This window comes from Microtus pennsylvanicus, chromosome 17 (genome assembly GCF_037038515.1).
Source record: "Microtus pennsylvanicus isolate mMicPen1 chromosome 17, mMicPen1.hap1, whole genome shotgun sequence".
In the NCBI taxonomy this organism is placed as follows: domain Eukaryota; kingdom Metazoa; phylum Chordata; class Mammalia; order Rodentia; family Cricetidae; genus Microtus; species Microtus pennsylvanicus.
The window spans coordinates 15,519,368-15,536,326 of NC_134595.1; positions in this window are offsets into that span (position 1 = coordinate 15,519,368).

The following is a 16,959-nucleotide window of genomic DNA, read 5'->3' on the forward strand; positions in this document are numbered from 1 at the left end:
TTCCCTCAACAGCAGTTCTCCCTCCTGCCCAAGACTACTCACTGTATGTAAGTGTTGGCTGATGGGACACTTTCTGTTGGAAGGTGACCCATTATATGTACATTATACACTGCTTCATCAGTGAACCTTATAAGAGCACTGCCATGATAGCCTAGACTAAACGCCATGGGAAGTGGCGCGCCCATGCCTTGATTGCCTCTTTCAGTAGCCCACACCCCAGCCTCCAAGGCTACTGTTGGTCTCCTGGCATCTTCTCCAACCAATCCCATCTTCTAGTTAGGAATCGAGCCTTCCCATTGGCTGTTGCCTCATTTATGACATCATTCTCCCTCCAACCCTACCAGCACCTGGTAGAATCTTGGTGTTTCCATGGTGATGACTGTAAACAAATTTGGATCATCACAGGTCCAGGTGACCAGTGACCAGTGAGTGCTGTCTGATACTGGACACACTTGCCACTGAGGTCAGCTGATCAGACAAAGCCGACCGATTATCTTGCTCCATTGTTCTTTGGATTGCTAATCCTCTCCCCTTGACCATGTCAGGTAAGGAAAGAGACTTTAAAACATGTGATCCGCTCCACTGACATTTACTATACTAGTAAATCTTTGCTGAATGTGGATAGTATTGATGTTGATATAGATATCTAGATTTGAATGTCACATTTAGCTTTGGTACTTACTAAGTATGTGATTTTAGACAGAAAGTTTATTCTCAAGTGTTTTCCATCCACCTCAAGGAGTGAACAGTGTCACTATGCTTGGGGTCTGTACTGTTGGGTTTTCAGAGGAAAGTGACCAGGGAATAAAATCAGGCCCTTTTGGATGGTATTAAACTACAGAGACACGGGAAAATGAACAAGGCACGCAGAGATCTAGCACTCCACACCACTGATGAGACAGTCTCCCCCCACTACTGTTTCCAGTCTTAGTTTAAAATTCAGGGTGACTCTAACAGTATCGGTCACACCACGGATGGTGGCACACAACTATAATCACAACATAGAGAGAACTGGGTGGGATGGAGGTCAGTTCAAGTCTAACTAGCTCTACACTGGCCTCTCTCTATACTCACCAAATGAATATTGACTATGGACAAAATGGCAACTGCCATGGTGTGCAGTTACTTGGACTTCCCTGGATTAAACATGGAGAGTGGAAGAGAATAAGATGATTGTGGAATCTGAGAAGGCAGTTGTTGTACTGAAAGAAATATTGACAGTGTTGCTGGAAGGACAGACCCACAGGAAGTCAGGGAAGGGGGCAAACACAGTACGGGTCTAAAAGTATATAAATATATGAAGGCACACTGCAGAGGGGACCCTGGTGGTCAACAATGGTAGTTTAGAACACAATGTTGAAGACGACCAGATTATAATCAAAACAGACAAGGCATTGTCATTTCCCAAGCCATGTTTAACCAAACGTAACTGTTCAGATTAGTCTGTACAAAGGTTCCCTGGCACATATAGAAAGAATATCCTGATCTGGTCCCTACTCTTGCACTCCATCCGAACCACTTTCTGCCCAGTTCCCCATGTCTCATGTGCACTGGTGGTGTTGGATAAGATCAACTGGGGCTGCGAAGTCCAGTCAGTTAGAGTCTGACCAAGGCAACTGACACGCTGTTGTGGGGGAGGGGATTCTCACAAGGATTCCCCCTTAGAAGAGATATAAAAATTAACAGTTACTGAGGAGCTGTTAAGAAAACAATTTAATCAACAGATATTAAATTGAGAAGCAATCATATTCAGAGATGAACCCCATAAAACATTAGCATTCTCAAGAGGACACACTAAACTGGTGCAAACAAGAAGAAATGTTGTCAGTAGGTTGTATTTCTGAAATCATATTTGAATCATGCTTGAAAGTTATGAAATTATAAGAGATCCTATTTATACAAGAAATCCAAGGGGGAAAAAAGAGAGAGGGGAAAGGAATAATTACCTAAATTCCTTACACATTTGTTAAACATCATTTCAGAAAAAAACTCAATAAAATAGAGATTGGCCTGGTGGTCATGGCAGGGGCTCCAGCACCAGCACTTTAGAGGCAGCAGCAGACCTGTCTCTGTGATTTCAAAGCCAGACTGATCAACGTAGAGTGAGTTTAGGTCATTCTATACTGTAAGATCTGCAGAGAACAGGACAAAGTTCCAGGTATGGAATATGCCTATGGGTCTCTTCCCAATAATAACCTCTGTTGTAGAATATATTTGCAAGGAAGTGTCCCAACAGGCATTATTATATTACAATCAGGAAAAAGGAGCATCGTGTCTAGATCTGAGTGAGGATTAAGGCAGATTGACCAGGATTTCCATGCCCACACAGGAAAAAGCAGACAGTTCATCTAGTGATTGTCATCCTACATAACACCACCGATCGATCTTAACCCATTTGCTTGAGATATGTAAGGGAACATAGGTGCTAGACTCTCCCACTCAGTACAACCTGGAGATAACACAGTCCCTCCCAGGGGATAGAAAGCTTCCATCTCAAATTTTTCCAACTCTCTTCTTGCTTCCTACAGAAAATTGCCAAAGTGCACCTTTCACTGGGACAGAATGTGCTCTGCAGCCCTCTGTGCCTGTGCTGAGGAATGCCACACCCTCAGCAGGAAGTGTGTGCAATTTCTATGGGGTCTGTACCCCAGCTGTGAGCTCAGCATGGCTCCTGTCATCAGACTCCAGCACATGCTGCCAGCAGCTCACGGACAGTGCCTGTCTTTACCAACGAGCTAGCACCAGAAGGGAAGCTCCGTTCCTGGATGCCCCTTTAACTGTCATTGACCAGAATACCACCCCCTCGTCTCGGTCTATAACAGCCCAGTGTGATAACACTTTCCATATCAATGCATTACCACCATCCTATCCAACACTGTCTGCCTGTCTTGTACAGGCAACGCCATCAAATCTACCAGATCAACGATATATCCTGGCACCTTGCTACCTGCATGGAAGTCAGGTCTATTATTATGACCAGAACAGCCTGGGTCCTCCGATGGCTGAAGAATTCTGGCAGTGCCAGCAGGCCTATGGCTCTGTGTCCTGCTCTGGGAATCAGGCTTCCTCTCTGCACCCAGAGATGGTGATGGCACTACAGGAGATTCAGCCAATGAACATCCAAACACCTTTCTCCACCTCTCCCATCTACTAGCCCACATCTGCTCAAACCATGCCAGACACCAGTCTTCAAGGTGAGTAAAGCCAGGAGGAGAGGTGTGAGATCAGCCCTCAGACGAGACACAGCTCTACCTTTCAGAAGTGGATGTCCACACAGAGGAAGAATGGGAGTCCTGACATGTTGGCTGTGGCTCAGGCTTATTACCCCTATATTCAGTCTCTATAATGAGAGAGAATACAGGAAAGTGAGTGACATTCAACCTTCATTAGACATGTCCAAGGACCACACCACAGGAACGCATTTCACTGCCAAGGCTAATCAGCCCCACGTACCAGCTCACTAAAATCACCTCCTTCCTAATCTATGTCTCCAGTTTCTAGATGTCACCAAGAATTTTTTTTCTGTTTTTGTATCACTAAGTTTCCCCTGAGTTGAAACTAGTATCGAGAGAAATGGAACCCTGAATCTGACCTAGAGGAGGTCTTCTCCCACACTCCTAGTGTCTGCTGTGACATTCTCTAACACTTAAGATGTAGTGACAGTTTGCTTTGACCTGTGTAATATTGATAAGTAGGAATGAAGCATCTAGACCTATCTGTCATGCTCAACCTCTCTCTGTCTTTGTCTCTGTCTCTTTTCTTCCTCTAGATCTCTCTTCCACTTTCTCTTTCTCTTTTTCTTTTTCTTTCTGAATCTTCAGCAGTGACCCAAGGCCAAGACTATGTAGACATGTTCTCTGTTACAAAGTTGAAGCTAAAAGCTACTACAGTCTTACATTTTCGCATCACTAACAAAAAAAATCTGTGAAATGTGGAGCTTAAGGAATATCAGGGCTTTCGAACTGCTTGCCTTTCAGAATTGAGGAACTGATATGGATACCTAAACTCATATAAAAATCCAGGCTTCAAGGCCATATGAGTAATACAATGAACAGAAAGAAACTGGTAGAGATGAGTAAGATTAGGAAATAGTGAACAACACAACCTGTCTCAGAGCAAACTTCCAAGGCAATGAGAGGCACTGTTCCAAAGGAAAATATGGGAGACAGGGAAGAGCACACACCAAGGAATTCTACCACCTCCCCATGATCACTAAGCATGTACACGCCACACAATCACAAAAGAAAACATGATATCACACGGTCATGAGAAACAAATGAGTAGTTACTATGTGTCTCCAAAGAGGGCTGCTTTCCCTGCTCCTCCAGCAGAACTCATAGCAATGCCTGTAACACTGCTTGCAGCAGGAGCCTCAGTGCTCAGGTGCACTGAAAGGGGGGGTAGCATCTCACTTACCAGGCACTGACTTTGAACTTCCTCTCTTTCAGTGGTGGAGAGGGAGATGACCCTGGGATTGACACCTTCAGAGCAGACACTGTGTCTGCTACAGAGTCCAGACCTCGGCAATGCCTGCACCCAGGATGCCCAGATGACGACAGCACCTGTCAGTGGGAACAGGTCATTAACTGCCCTCATGCACAGTCCTTCTGAATTCCTGGCCTTGCCTCCAGCCCCAAGCCTGGAAAAGACACAGAAGAACAATGCAGATGAGATGAATGCTGAGCAATCAACACCTCTGGATTCCTATGAGGGCACAAAATGCAACCAAGACGCATCACCCCTCCCTTCAGCACACCCTGGCATGCAGCAGCCCTTCAACTACAGTGATGTTGGGAGCCTGAGGCAGAAGCTAGCTTCTCAAAATGCCACTTTGGGAAACAGTGGCCTTGGTCTGGAAGACCCTGAGGCTCTGCAGAGTGTCATGGAGTCTAGCAATGACTTTACAGACATGACTACTCTGGTGGCAGATATTCACCTTCCCCAACTCTTAAACTCCATCACTGACCTTGACCAAATGGAAGATCACACAGCAAGCCAAACCAAAGACTCCAAAGACATCAGGAGGGATCAGGCCCAGTCACGCACCAGCATCTTTAATGGACTATCTGAACTAGGCAAAAAGAAAAGCCAGAAAGTCTCTGATGTGTTTCATGGAACTCTTCAGGCCAGAACCCATCACGAGGATATGCTGAAGGAAGATGATCCTGGGACCATAGACAACACGGCCAACCACGTGCAGAGCAAATCTCAGATATTTGTACCCAAGAGGCCCAGCGTAGCAAGAGCACAGGGGAAAGAAAAGGCCAAAGAGACCAGAGAAAACGGCTCCAAGAAAACACAGGAGCTGAAGCCATCAAGTCACAGAGTCAGGGCAAAAGAGAAGCCTGCCATCCCCAAGACCAAGCAGAAGAGGAATCCACCTGAGCTCAGCCATGACAGCTTTAAGAAGCCTCGAACTCACCTCGGCATGCACATGCTGGAGTCCGTGCAGGTCTTTCACCCACTGGGGAAGAAGAGTGAGAGGAAAACTGGCATCTCCTCCTCCCGGGCTCTGCTGAACTTCAGCAGCAACAAAGATCCCAGGACGGGTCCTGATACCACATCACTGCTGGATATGCCACGTGAGGGCCAAAGCCTTGACAAAAGCCTGGGCAAGATTCAGAGACCAGGGAGCAGTGCTCCCAAGCGGTATCCATCTCCATCCCAGTATGAGCTTCCCCAACCTGGGAAGGTCAAGTTAGTACCTCTGCCTTTCCCAGTCCTGGACAAGCCTCAAACCAAACCTGTTTCTAGAAAGCTCCTCTGCCTGGCTTCACGCAGGCCCACTGTGGCTTACCCAGTGAGGCCTCACTCCCACTCAGCTCAGCCTCCCACGCTCAAGCCATCCCAACCAGCTCCTGCCAGCACATCACTGATGGCCTCTGACAAGCCAGCTCTGCCAAACGGCACCAGTGCCACACGAGCCAACATAACCAAGCCCATCCAGTCTTGCCCTGGGCCTCAGCCGGCTGCCTCTTTGCCTGCACCCTACAGAGCATCATCTCACACTTCACTCCACAGGGAGCCTCTTTCTGCTGCCAGCAACAAGGCCCTCTCATCTCCCAAAGCTAAAACCCAATACCTGCTGCTAGACTTCAGTTGCCAACCCATCCCATGGAGGAAAGTGGACATTCCAGGGCCAGTCATCTCACAGCCCATCACTGAAGAGCAGAGGCCAGAGAGGGAGGCCATGAAGAGGCGGGCTCAACAGGAGCGAGAGAATGCTGCCAAGTGTACCTCCCTGGGAAAACCACAGCTTTTCCTTCAGAGGGAGAAAGATATGGAAATTTCGAGATATTATGGCTATGCAGTGTAAGTGCTGCCCAAACCTTTGGGACACAACGCTGTTCATCATACACAGGTAAGATGTAGATACACATAGATATTCATGCATACATGAAGCTTAGAGGCTTAGCCTAATGTGTAGATATGTAGATACATACATAGTAATGCAGAATAATATTTAGATATATGCATATATATGAATGGAAAGACATAGTTTATAAATTTATAAATATTTGAAGACACTATAATTGACTGTAGAAACTTAAGACTGTGATTTTATCCATGAGTATATAGAGAGGGCTTTGATGTCTTCCTTAGAACTTTACTATTATTAATTTATGTTTCCTAGTTATGTAATAATACATGTTACATAGATACAACATATGCTATAAGTCAGTGGTACTACTTATTTAATGTTAAAGCTGTAGCAAAAAGCTCTAGTGGCAATAAGATTATTTTCCTGGACTTTAATTTTCAGGATCCTAGGATGATGTGGAAGTCCCCTCTGTATGCTGTGAATATGTTTTATTACCATTGGTCATTAATGAGTAAAGCTGTTTCAGCCAATGACTGAGCAGGTCAAAGCTAGGTAGGAAATTCGAGCTGAGATATAGAGAGAAAGCAGGCAAACTCAAAAAGATGCCATGTAGCTGCCGAAGGAGAAAGATGCCTGAATGCCAGAACATTGCCAATAGGTCACAGACTCACGGTGATAACAGATTAATATTACTTGGCTTTATTAAGATGTTAGAGTTAGCCAGGAATATGCTGGGGTCATTGGCCGAACAGTACTGTAATTAATGTGGTTTCTGTGTGATTATCCGGGTCAGAGTTACTAAACATGGTAGGTTTCCTAGAGTGTATACTGTAAACTGAACACACTCCTGCTGTCACCACACTTTCTCCCATTATGAACCTCAAACACGAGCCCTTTAAACATCAGTACTCTGCCATAGAGATCTGCCTGCATTTTCATGATATGAAACATAGAGTCCATGTATGCATAATCAAGATCCTACCTTGAAAGAAATTCTTCAAGGCAAGTATCTTTCTGATATGGGTTGATTTGGATTACTGGGTTTATCTCAAATTGTATCAATCTTTGAAATTATCCATTTAACATGTTCATTTCTCGTGTGTGTGTGTGTGTGTGTGTGTGTGTGTGTGTGTGTGTGTGTTGTCCACAAGAGCTACTGTGTAACAAATGTGTGGAGTGCTCACAGAGGCCAAATCTGGGCATCAGGTCTCTGGAGTCTGGAATTAAGAGAGACTGAAAACCATCATGAGGTGCTCTGAATTCGACCTGGGGACTCTGCGAGAAAATCAAGTGTTCTTGTCTAAGAAGCCATCTCATCACACCCAAGTTGAGTACACATAATGCAAACAACATAACCTTAGCCTCTCTATTGCTGCAAAGACTTGACTGTCTACGAACATCACATGTTTTTCACCCATGGAAACACTGTTGGACACCACGCCTGGTTCCCTGATGTACTGTAGACAGTGCTGCAATCAACACTGACGGGCAAGTGCCTCTCTAATGTCCCGAGTTCTTTGGGAAGGTGCACATGAACCATGTGGTGGGCCAGATGCAGGCTTTGGTGGTCCCGGAACACTGACAGCCAGTCAGGATGGAAAACGTCCAATCCCCAGCAGCAGTAGATAGCATTCCTCACTGTGAATTCCCATTAGCAGCATTGGTCACTTTTTCTAGTCGGCCTTGAATGGCATCCACTGGAGGTTCACTATGCATTTCCCTGATTCCTCCTGAATCAGAACATTTGGATGTACTCACCCTCAGTTTTTCCAAAATCTGTGAGAACAGTCTTTTTCTATCCCCTTTAATACCTGTGTTGTCTTCTTTCTTATGATTTACTTATTTAATTCTAAATCATCTAGATATTAATCTTCTAACCGAGCTATCAGTAGCAAAGATTTCACTTGGTTTTCAAGAAAAAACCCTCAAATAATGGCTTCTCTTGCTGGCAAAGAATCCTTTACTTCCCTGAGCAACCATTGATCAACTGACATTTGATCGCCTGATATTTTCCTCCATCCTGACCTGTCCCTGAATCTTAACCTCCTTGCACTATTCTGTGCTCTAACTGTTTCAGAGTTTGTAACACATTGTCCTCTGAGGCATATGCCATTAACCTTGTATGGGGTGACACATAAGAAATAGAATTAATTTATTTATAAGTTTAGTTTCTTGAGACAATGTTTCTCTTCATATCACTGAATATTTGGGAACTGACCTCACTAATCAGGCTAGCCTTGAAATCACAAAGATATGCCTGACACTGCCTTTGTAATGCCTTTGCCTGTGTCCCTGCCTCAAGAGTGCTGGGACTAAAGGAATGCACCAAAATCACAGGGGAAAGCACCTTCCTTTCTGAATATGTGGGTCACCGATTTCCCCACCATGATTATGTGAGGATGTATGTTAGCAACAGTACATTTTTTGATAGCTACCAAGAGTCACAGAGGCTGAACTGCTTGCGCTTACAACTGTAATTCCACACAGATTCATTGTTCTGAAAAATTGCTACTCAAACAGAGATCATAGGAACGCCTTCCTCATCACTATAAGGGCCTAAGTGGAGAGGGCACAGAAGGAGGGGAGCATCTCACTTACCAGTCACTAACTTCTTCCTTGACTCTTTTTCAGTGTTGGAGAAGGGGGTGTCCGTGGGACTGACACCTCAGGACAGACAGTCCATCAGTTGCAGTCCACAATATTGCTAGTATTCCACCCTGCATTCACAGATGAGGACGCCACCTGTTGATAGGGACAGGTCATTGACTGCCCCCATCCAAAGGTCTCCAGAATTCCTGTTCTTGCCAACAGCTCTAATCCTGGGGAGGGGGGGGGAATGGAAAAGAATTTAAATGAGATGACAGCCAATCTATCAATGCTTATGGATTCCTTAAGGGTACACAGGAAATCTAGTCCCATCACTTCTCCCTTTAGCACACCCCAACTTGCAGCACACGCTATGCTTTACTGACACTAACACCCTGAGGCAGAAGCTGGCTGTTGACCATGTCTCCTTGAGAAGCAGCACCTTTGGCCATCATGAGCCTGGACATGCACACTGTGATGGTCTCCAGCATAGACTTTGCTGACATGACTACACCGGGGCCAGATATTCACCTTCCACAATTTTTCAAATAACTCAATGTATTAAACATATTCAGAGATGCACAGCATCCTTATGCAAAGACTCCATAGTCATCAGGAGGGAATAAGCTGGGGCTCATGAGCAAGACAATACCAAGAAGACCAGAGAAAACAGCTTCAAGAAAACAGAGGAGCTGAAGCAGTTTAGGAAGAGTCAAGTCAGAAGAGAAGCACACCATCCCAGGACCAAAAGAAGGAGGAATCCACCTGTGCTCAGCCACCACAGCTTGAAAAAGCCTCGAACCCACCCCAGCATGCACACACGGGAGTCCGGGAAGGGCTTTCACCTCTTGTGGGTGAAGTGAGAGAAGAAAACTGGCCTCCCCTGAACTCTGTCAACTCTTCCTGCTACTCTGTCCTCTATTATTACAAGAGTTTATTGAACTTTGATCTCTGGGGAAGTGGCATTGGATATTCGCAGGGTGACATTTATTCACTTTCTTTTATTTCCTTGAGAGAGAGTTCTCTCCAAAGCACTCTATGTCCTGGTAATAACATCATAGACCAGGTTAGCCTTGAACTCAGTGATCTGCTAGACTCTGCCTCTGCCGCTTCCTCTGTCTTTTGAGTCCCTGTCTCAAGAGTGCTGGAACTGAAAATATGCTTCAACGATCCAGGTAGAATCAAGATTCTTTCTGTACATGTGGATCACCAGGTTTCCCAGCATGATTTGATGAAGAGTCCATGTGTAGGCCAAGGCAATTCTTGCTACTGACCTAAAATCACAAGAGACTTAACTGAATGTATTGACTTAGCTGCATGGATTTACAACTGCAACTCAACTCAGATTCTTTTTTCTGACAGTACCTTTGTTTCACTTGTAGGCTGGACTTCTGACAATGCCTATCTACTTCCAGATAGTACAACATCTGGATTTGACTCAAGGAATGTATTCAACCAGTCCCTAGATATTTATGGTGTTTGTATTTTCTCAATAGGCAATCCCCACCTACTGTGTAGACACAATACTGTCCATTCTAACAAAGCCTATTTGCTGTCCAGAGTCACTGGTCTAGATAAATATAACAAAGCCAGCACGAAAGGATCCCACAACCGTTATCCAAGCATCCTGACAGGAGCACAATTGACTACAAGAGAATGAAGGAAAGCAATAGTTTAGGGAGGTCTCTTGTTTGATCACTCTCTCTGTGTTTTTTAACTACAGAACTTGGGACTCCATGAGTCTACTGGGCTTCACTGTACTCCTCAGAAAAACAGAAAGGCATTTGAATGGATATACATTCATGTTAAGATTATTGTTTTAATCTTTATGTTTTCAAATTAAGTGTCTTGTAGAATAACACTTGTTGAACAAAGCTCAGGAATTATTTTACATATTAAAGCAATTAACAAAAAGATGTACTGAATTCTTCTCATGGACTTTAAGTCTCACTGTACTATTTATTCAATGAACAGATTTTATTCTGTATATTGTATACTGACAACAGCACTCAGTTCCCACTACCTGGCCATTCCTTAGCTCTCACCAAATATCTTAGGAAATGTTCTTCTGCTTTATAGGACTGCTTACAATTTCATGAATGTCTATAGGTAGAGATGTGTCGCCAAGGATCCACATAGTGAGACAGGATAAGAAGATGTTTCTGTGGGACTGGATACATTTGGTACAATATAATTATCTCGAGTTCCAAGGATTCTCCTGCAATCACCTTGACTGCATTCATTGTTTTTACTGTAACGAGTTCCACTGTGTGCAACATCACAAATTTCTTATCATTTGCTCTGCTACTGGATACCAAGTCCAGGCCCTAACACAGATATCCTAATCCTGAACAAACTGCAATATACAGCAATGTGCAGAGCAATAATCCATCCAACGCCTTGGAACAGCATGGACAGGAGGAGTGGTAGACCTGCTTTGGTGTTTAAAGACACTGTATATTGAAATACACGGAGGGTACAATACTTCACATTACACCCACCAACTGATTTGCTGCTCCTACGGGAGCAATACTTGCAAGTCCCCAACTTTCAGATAACTCTCTACTTCTTATATTCTGTACCATATAGAAAGATCAAGTCCAACTGATCTTAGCTAACATATCTCTATGGGATAGTCATTTTATTATGGGGTAAAAAACCAGGCTACACTGCTCTACCTGAGTGCATTAGCTCTTACATACAAACCACTGCACTCCTGCTTGCATGACAGTCCCTGATATTTGGATGGACTGCATTCTGCATGATCCATTTTGGCATAAGAGGCAATCATCTCACCACAACAGCAGCCACAGCCACTGAGTATCAGCAGCCAAAACTTTTACAGTTTTTCCATCAGCACCAAAAGCACACAGAAAAGGAAGTCGAGAAAGGAGACAGACTGGAGCAGTTCCATGGACACCTGCAGCTGCACTAATCTCACGCAGAAGCACAAAGGTTTAGAAGGGAAATACAAAGGCCCATCCATTCCCTTCAATAAAACAGTAGGAGTTCCCTTCCCACTGTGACCTGTGATCCTCTGAGCCACAGGAGATTCTGTTGTACTTCACGGCACAACATAAAAATTCCCTTCTATGAAAGCCAGCCTGCTAGCAGAAAGGGAGGTTACAGTTCAGTCCAAGTCTGACTTCTAGATATCCTACAACTGAAACAGAGGGACAATCATCTACTTCTTACTCATACCAAATAAAAGGATCCAAAGAGCTTCATCTTTTGGGAGGTCTTGAAGAGTTTCTTGACCACCATCTCCTGAGTCTTAAGATCATTTCTGGGACATAGAATATAGCAGGCATATGGCTTCAGTGAGTGCCATATTCCACTCATTCAGGGTCCCATTTCTCAACTTCCTCTAACTTACTTTTGCTCTCCTTGGAGATGCTATCCATAATTTTCAGGCACTGTGACGATACCACGGTACCACCGACGATAAGAAATGTTTCGTACACATGTGAGCAGTCTCTGGGCAGACCTGCCAATGCCAATTCTATCAGGGGATAGCCTTTGTGCAAAGTCACACACTAAGAAGATTCTCTAAATAGGGAGGGCAGTCTATTCCGCTGCAGCTTGCAAAGATCCCCTCACATGGAATTTTGTAATCTAGATAATACAACAAGTCCCTTCAGCTCCTAGTTTTCAGGATTCTCATGGGGCCAGCGCACATCATAAGAGCTCTTACGCATCTGGTAGTATCAAACCAATCTCTTTACACTGACTCAAAGACAAGAACATGGCCATCATATACCCATCCACTTGAATGTATTATTGAATTTACTTGAGTGTATTATTGAACACAGCATGGTCTATGTTTTAGTTTGCTCTCACCTATACACTTGGCACAACTAAGACTTTTGTCATTTTGAGTTAAAGACTTCAGGAGTTCATTGACAGGGTATGTGGATTTCAGTTAATTTCTTTCATAAAATGCAGTCAGCGTAAGTAATGTCACATGTGTGTCTCCCTAACAATGTACATTCCTACAGAATAAGAGAACAAACACCTTCTCACCCACGTCAACAGTAATGATCTTGTGGGATTGCCCACATTACTTGAAAGTGAAGGAATGGTGGGTTACAAGCACTGGACATCATTTATATACGTAGATATGTAAAATAAAGCAAAAACTCACATGGATATGGTATATGGGACAGGAAATCAAAGTCCCTAGGGCTCTTTCATTAATGGAAGCCAGCAACACAGCTATGTAAAGTGCTCCCCTAGTAATGGGGCAAGGCACAAGAAAGACATCAGAGATCACCCACAATGCACTATTCCATTGACACCTCTGGACCATGTTATTCATGGGAACCCCAAAATTGGATAATAATAAACAATTGGTCAGAAAAATGCTTACTTTGCGATGCTACTTGGAGCACAACTGAGATACAACAAAGGGGCAATAGTGACGACTGCAAATACCAATGCACACACTCCTACTTAGCTTATATAGCATAAAACAAACCAGGATCCTAAGGAAAGAGGAGAGTTCAATTCAGTGGTTGCCTCCCTGAAGTAGCCTCTCAGACTGATTGTGAAACATGATCTTTTTTTAATATTTATTTATTATGTATACAATATTCTGTCTGTGTGTATGCCTGCAGGCCAGAAGAGGACACCAGACCCAATTACCGATGGTTGTGAGCCAACACGTGGTTGCTGGGAATTGAACTCAGGACCTTTGGAAGAGCAGGCAATGCTCTTAAACTCTGAGCCATTTCTCTAGCCCCTAGAACATGATCTTTATCATTAAATGGCACAGAAGGACCTAGTCTATGCTCGGCAATACTATACAAACACAGTTGACTTGGAATATATAAGAATGTTGGCTGAGCAAATCTAGAGAGTACCAGGAAGGAGAAATCCCCTGTGGTCTCTGATTTACCTCTTACCTCAATGTACTGCTTTGGTCTCCTGTTCTGGATTGCTTAGACAATGGTCTGTAAAGGATAACATGAAAGACACTTGATCCTGCACCAAGTTAGCTGAGATTTCTCTGTTTAGGTCTGTATCTCATTTTTTAATTGGGTTATTTGAAATGTTGATGTCTAATTTCTTGAGTTCTTTACATATTTTGGACATCAGTCCTTTGTCTGATGTGGGGTTGGTGAAGATCTTTTCCCGTTCAGTAGGATGCCTTTTCCTCTTATTGACTGTGTCCTTTGCTTTACAGAAGTTTCTCAGTTTCAGGAAGTTCCATTTATTTATTGTTGCTCTCAGGGTCTGTGCTACTGGGGTAATATTTAGGAAGTGGTCTCACGTGCCCATGCATTGAAGACTACTTCCCACTTTCTCTTCTATTTGGTTGTGTGTGGTCAGATTTATATTAAGGTCTTTGATCCATTTAGACTTGAGTTTTGTGCTTGGGGATAAATATGAATGTTCAACATCCTTAGCAGTCAGGGAAATGAAAATCAAAATAACTCTGAGATACCATCTTACACCTGTCAGAATGACTAAGATCAAAAGAATAACATGTTTTTGGTGCCGTCTTCGACACGGTAACCTTTCTGTCCCGGTGCCCTCGCCTGAGGCCTTTACTCTGGGCTTTTGGCGCCTCCCAGAGCTCGGGGCCTCCCCCGGGACAAGGTCAGGACCAACAACCTGTGACCTCCCCCACGTGTTCAATGCAGCCATCTGGAACCAAGAGCGACTAATTCGTGAGTTCACCTGGGTTGGATCGCCTTCCCATTAAGCCCAGAGAGGTCCCGGCTCTCTTTGGTGCATAGTGGGTAAGGTTGGCGACTCCTCCCCCCTCCACCCGGCCTTCCACCCTTGGCTAGCTAGACCTGTTTTTTTATCCGCACCTGGGAGCTCGGAGCTCCCAGTTCTATCTTTTTCTGTTTTCTTTCTGATCGCTTTTCTGTCCTCTTTACGGGCTCCCTACGGGGCGAGCGCCTCTCGGCTGCAACAGGCAGCCCCCAAAGGCTTAACTGCCTCCTCCTAGCCGGGATTGTTCCCCATCGGAAGCTCGGTTCGGGTCAGTTAGGCTATAGCAAGGCCCCCTGGTTGCTCGGACGCCTGTAATTAGGGCTGCTTTGTTCGTGGCACCTCCCTGTGCCATCTGCGGATAGTTTCACAGTAATAGCCATGGGTGCTAAGCCTTCTCAAACGGTTCCCCTGGCCTCCCCATTGGGGCAGCTGCTGGAAGCTCTGAAACCTCATGCCCTAATTCCCTCCGTGATATACATTAATCCGTCTTTGCTCTAAAACTTGGCCAAAGTACAATTTACAGGGTTCCTTCAGGTGGCCTTCTCAGGGTTCATTTGACCCCGATATTTTACAGGAATTGGCTAACTTCTGTCACCGTTCGGCTAAATGGAAAGAAATGATGTACATTATGGCATTTTTCTACATGGCCATTAAGATTGACCCCTCCGTTGCCTCTCACTGTTCACCTGCACACATGTTCTTATCAATGCCATCCCTCCAGGAACCCTCTGCTCCCGCCATGGATCCCGCGGACAAACCTCCACCACCACCACCCCCGGCCTCGAGGGGCCACTCGCTCTCGCTCTCCCCAGTCGAGTGACAGCAACAGCTTACCCATCCCTCTTTCCTCCAAGGTCTCTTCTAGGCACAGGAAGGACGCACCTAACACCTCTAAACGTTCCCCTTCCAGATCCCCAAGAAAGTCCCATTCCAGATCTACAAGGACTTCGCATAGCCCCTCCGATAGAGTCCCTCATAAATATTTGTCCAACAGGTCATGCAAGGAGCTGGAGGCTTCCCCCTGCCACAGGTCACACAGATAGACAAAAGCATCTTCAGACTCCTCTCAGTCTCCTCCCCACCCTGCTCCGCCCCCTCGATCTTCCAAAGCCCCTCTAGGCTCCCGCTGTCACTGATCACCATTCTCCCGTTGTTAAAACACCCACACCTAAGGATATCAGGTTCCTAAAAGCCACAGCGGCCCCCTGTCAGATCTGCCAAAAGATAATGGCCCAGAGTTTACTTCCCAGATTTCTCAAAATCTGTCTAGGGCACTTGTAATCCCCTGGAATTTCCACACACTGTACCACCCTCAGTCTTCAGGTAAGTTAGAACGGACTAACTGCTCTTTAAAGGAAGCTCTTGTTAAGATGTCACAGGAACTCCACCTCGACTGGGTAAGCCTTATGTCCCTTGCTCTTCTCAGGCTTTGGGCTCTCACAAAGGGCCCCCTTTTCATTTCACCCTTTGAACTCATGTATGGGCGGCCGGTTTTAACCCCCAGCCTCTCAACGGGAACCTCTCCCCTTCCTGATCACCTGCTCACTCCCCTCCTTTTCCACTTACCTTCGCTACTGTGGGACTTCACAGATCACTCATTACCTCAAGCATGTCCTAATACATGTCCAACGCCGGTTAAAATAGGAGATAAGGTATTACTCTCACCTCCAGGCCAATGTCCCTCACCTCTTTCCCCTAAATGGCAGGGTTCTCTCAGAGAAATTCTTCTAACCCCCACAGCTGCCAAGCTTGAAGGAATTCCCCATTGGATTCACCTGTCACATCTTAAACTGTTCATCTCCACGGCTCAAGATAATCCTTCATACACGGTAACTCCGACAGGACCTTGTTCTCTTAAGTTCCAAAGGATACCAGGTTCAGCCCCCTCGACTCCAGTCTAAGGGAAACAGTGGTCTCATCCGTCACTTAATCCTCCTGTGTTAACACACCCTCCCTTCTTTAAATTCCTAAATAACCATCCAGCTGCCGTTACAGATATCATCATCAAGTACGGAGTCAAGGGCTCAGGCGGTAAGCAGATTCTTAACAAAGTTCCTTGACATAACAGGTCAGTCGCTGACTGCAGCAGTGACCCCTGAAATGTTAAGGAGTATACGGTTAAAAGCTATTTTCTTTTAAGACACTTTCTTTAAGCTCTAGGAAGCCAGCCCGACCCACCTAAACAAATCAAACACAAGCGGATCATTAACGGAATAAGTATCATTTAATTTTTTTATCATTCTTAACCCCAGACCTCCAAAAACTCCTCCACCCCAAATTTCCCCTTTAATTTTCCAAACCTCCTCCCAAACCTCCTCTCCCCTTTA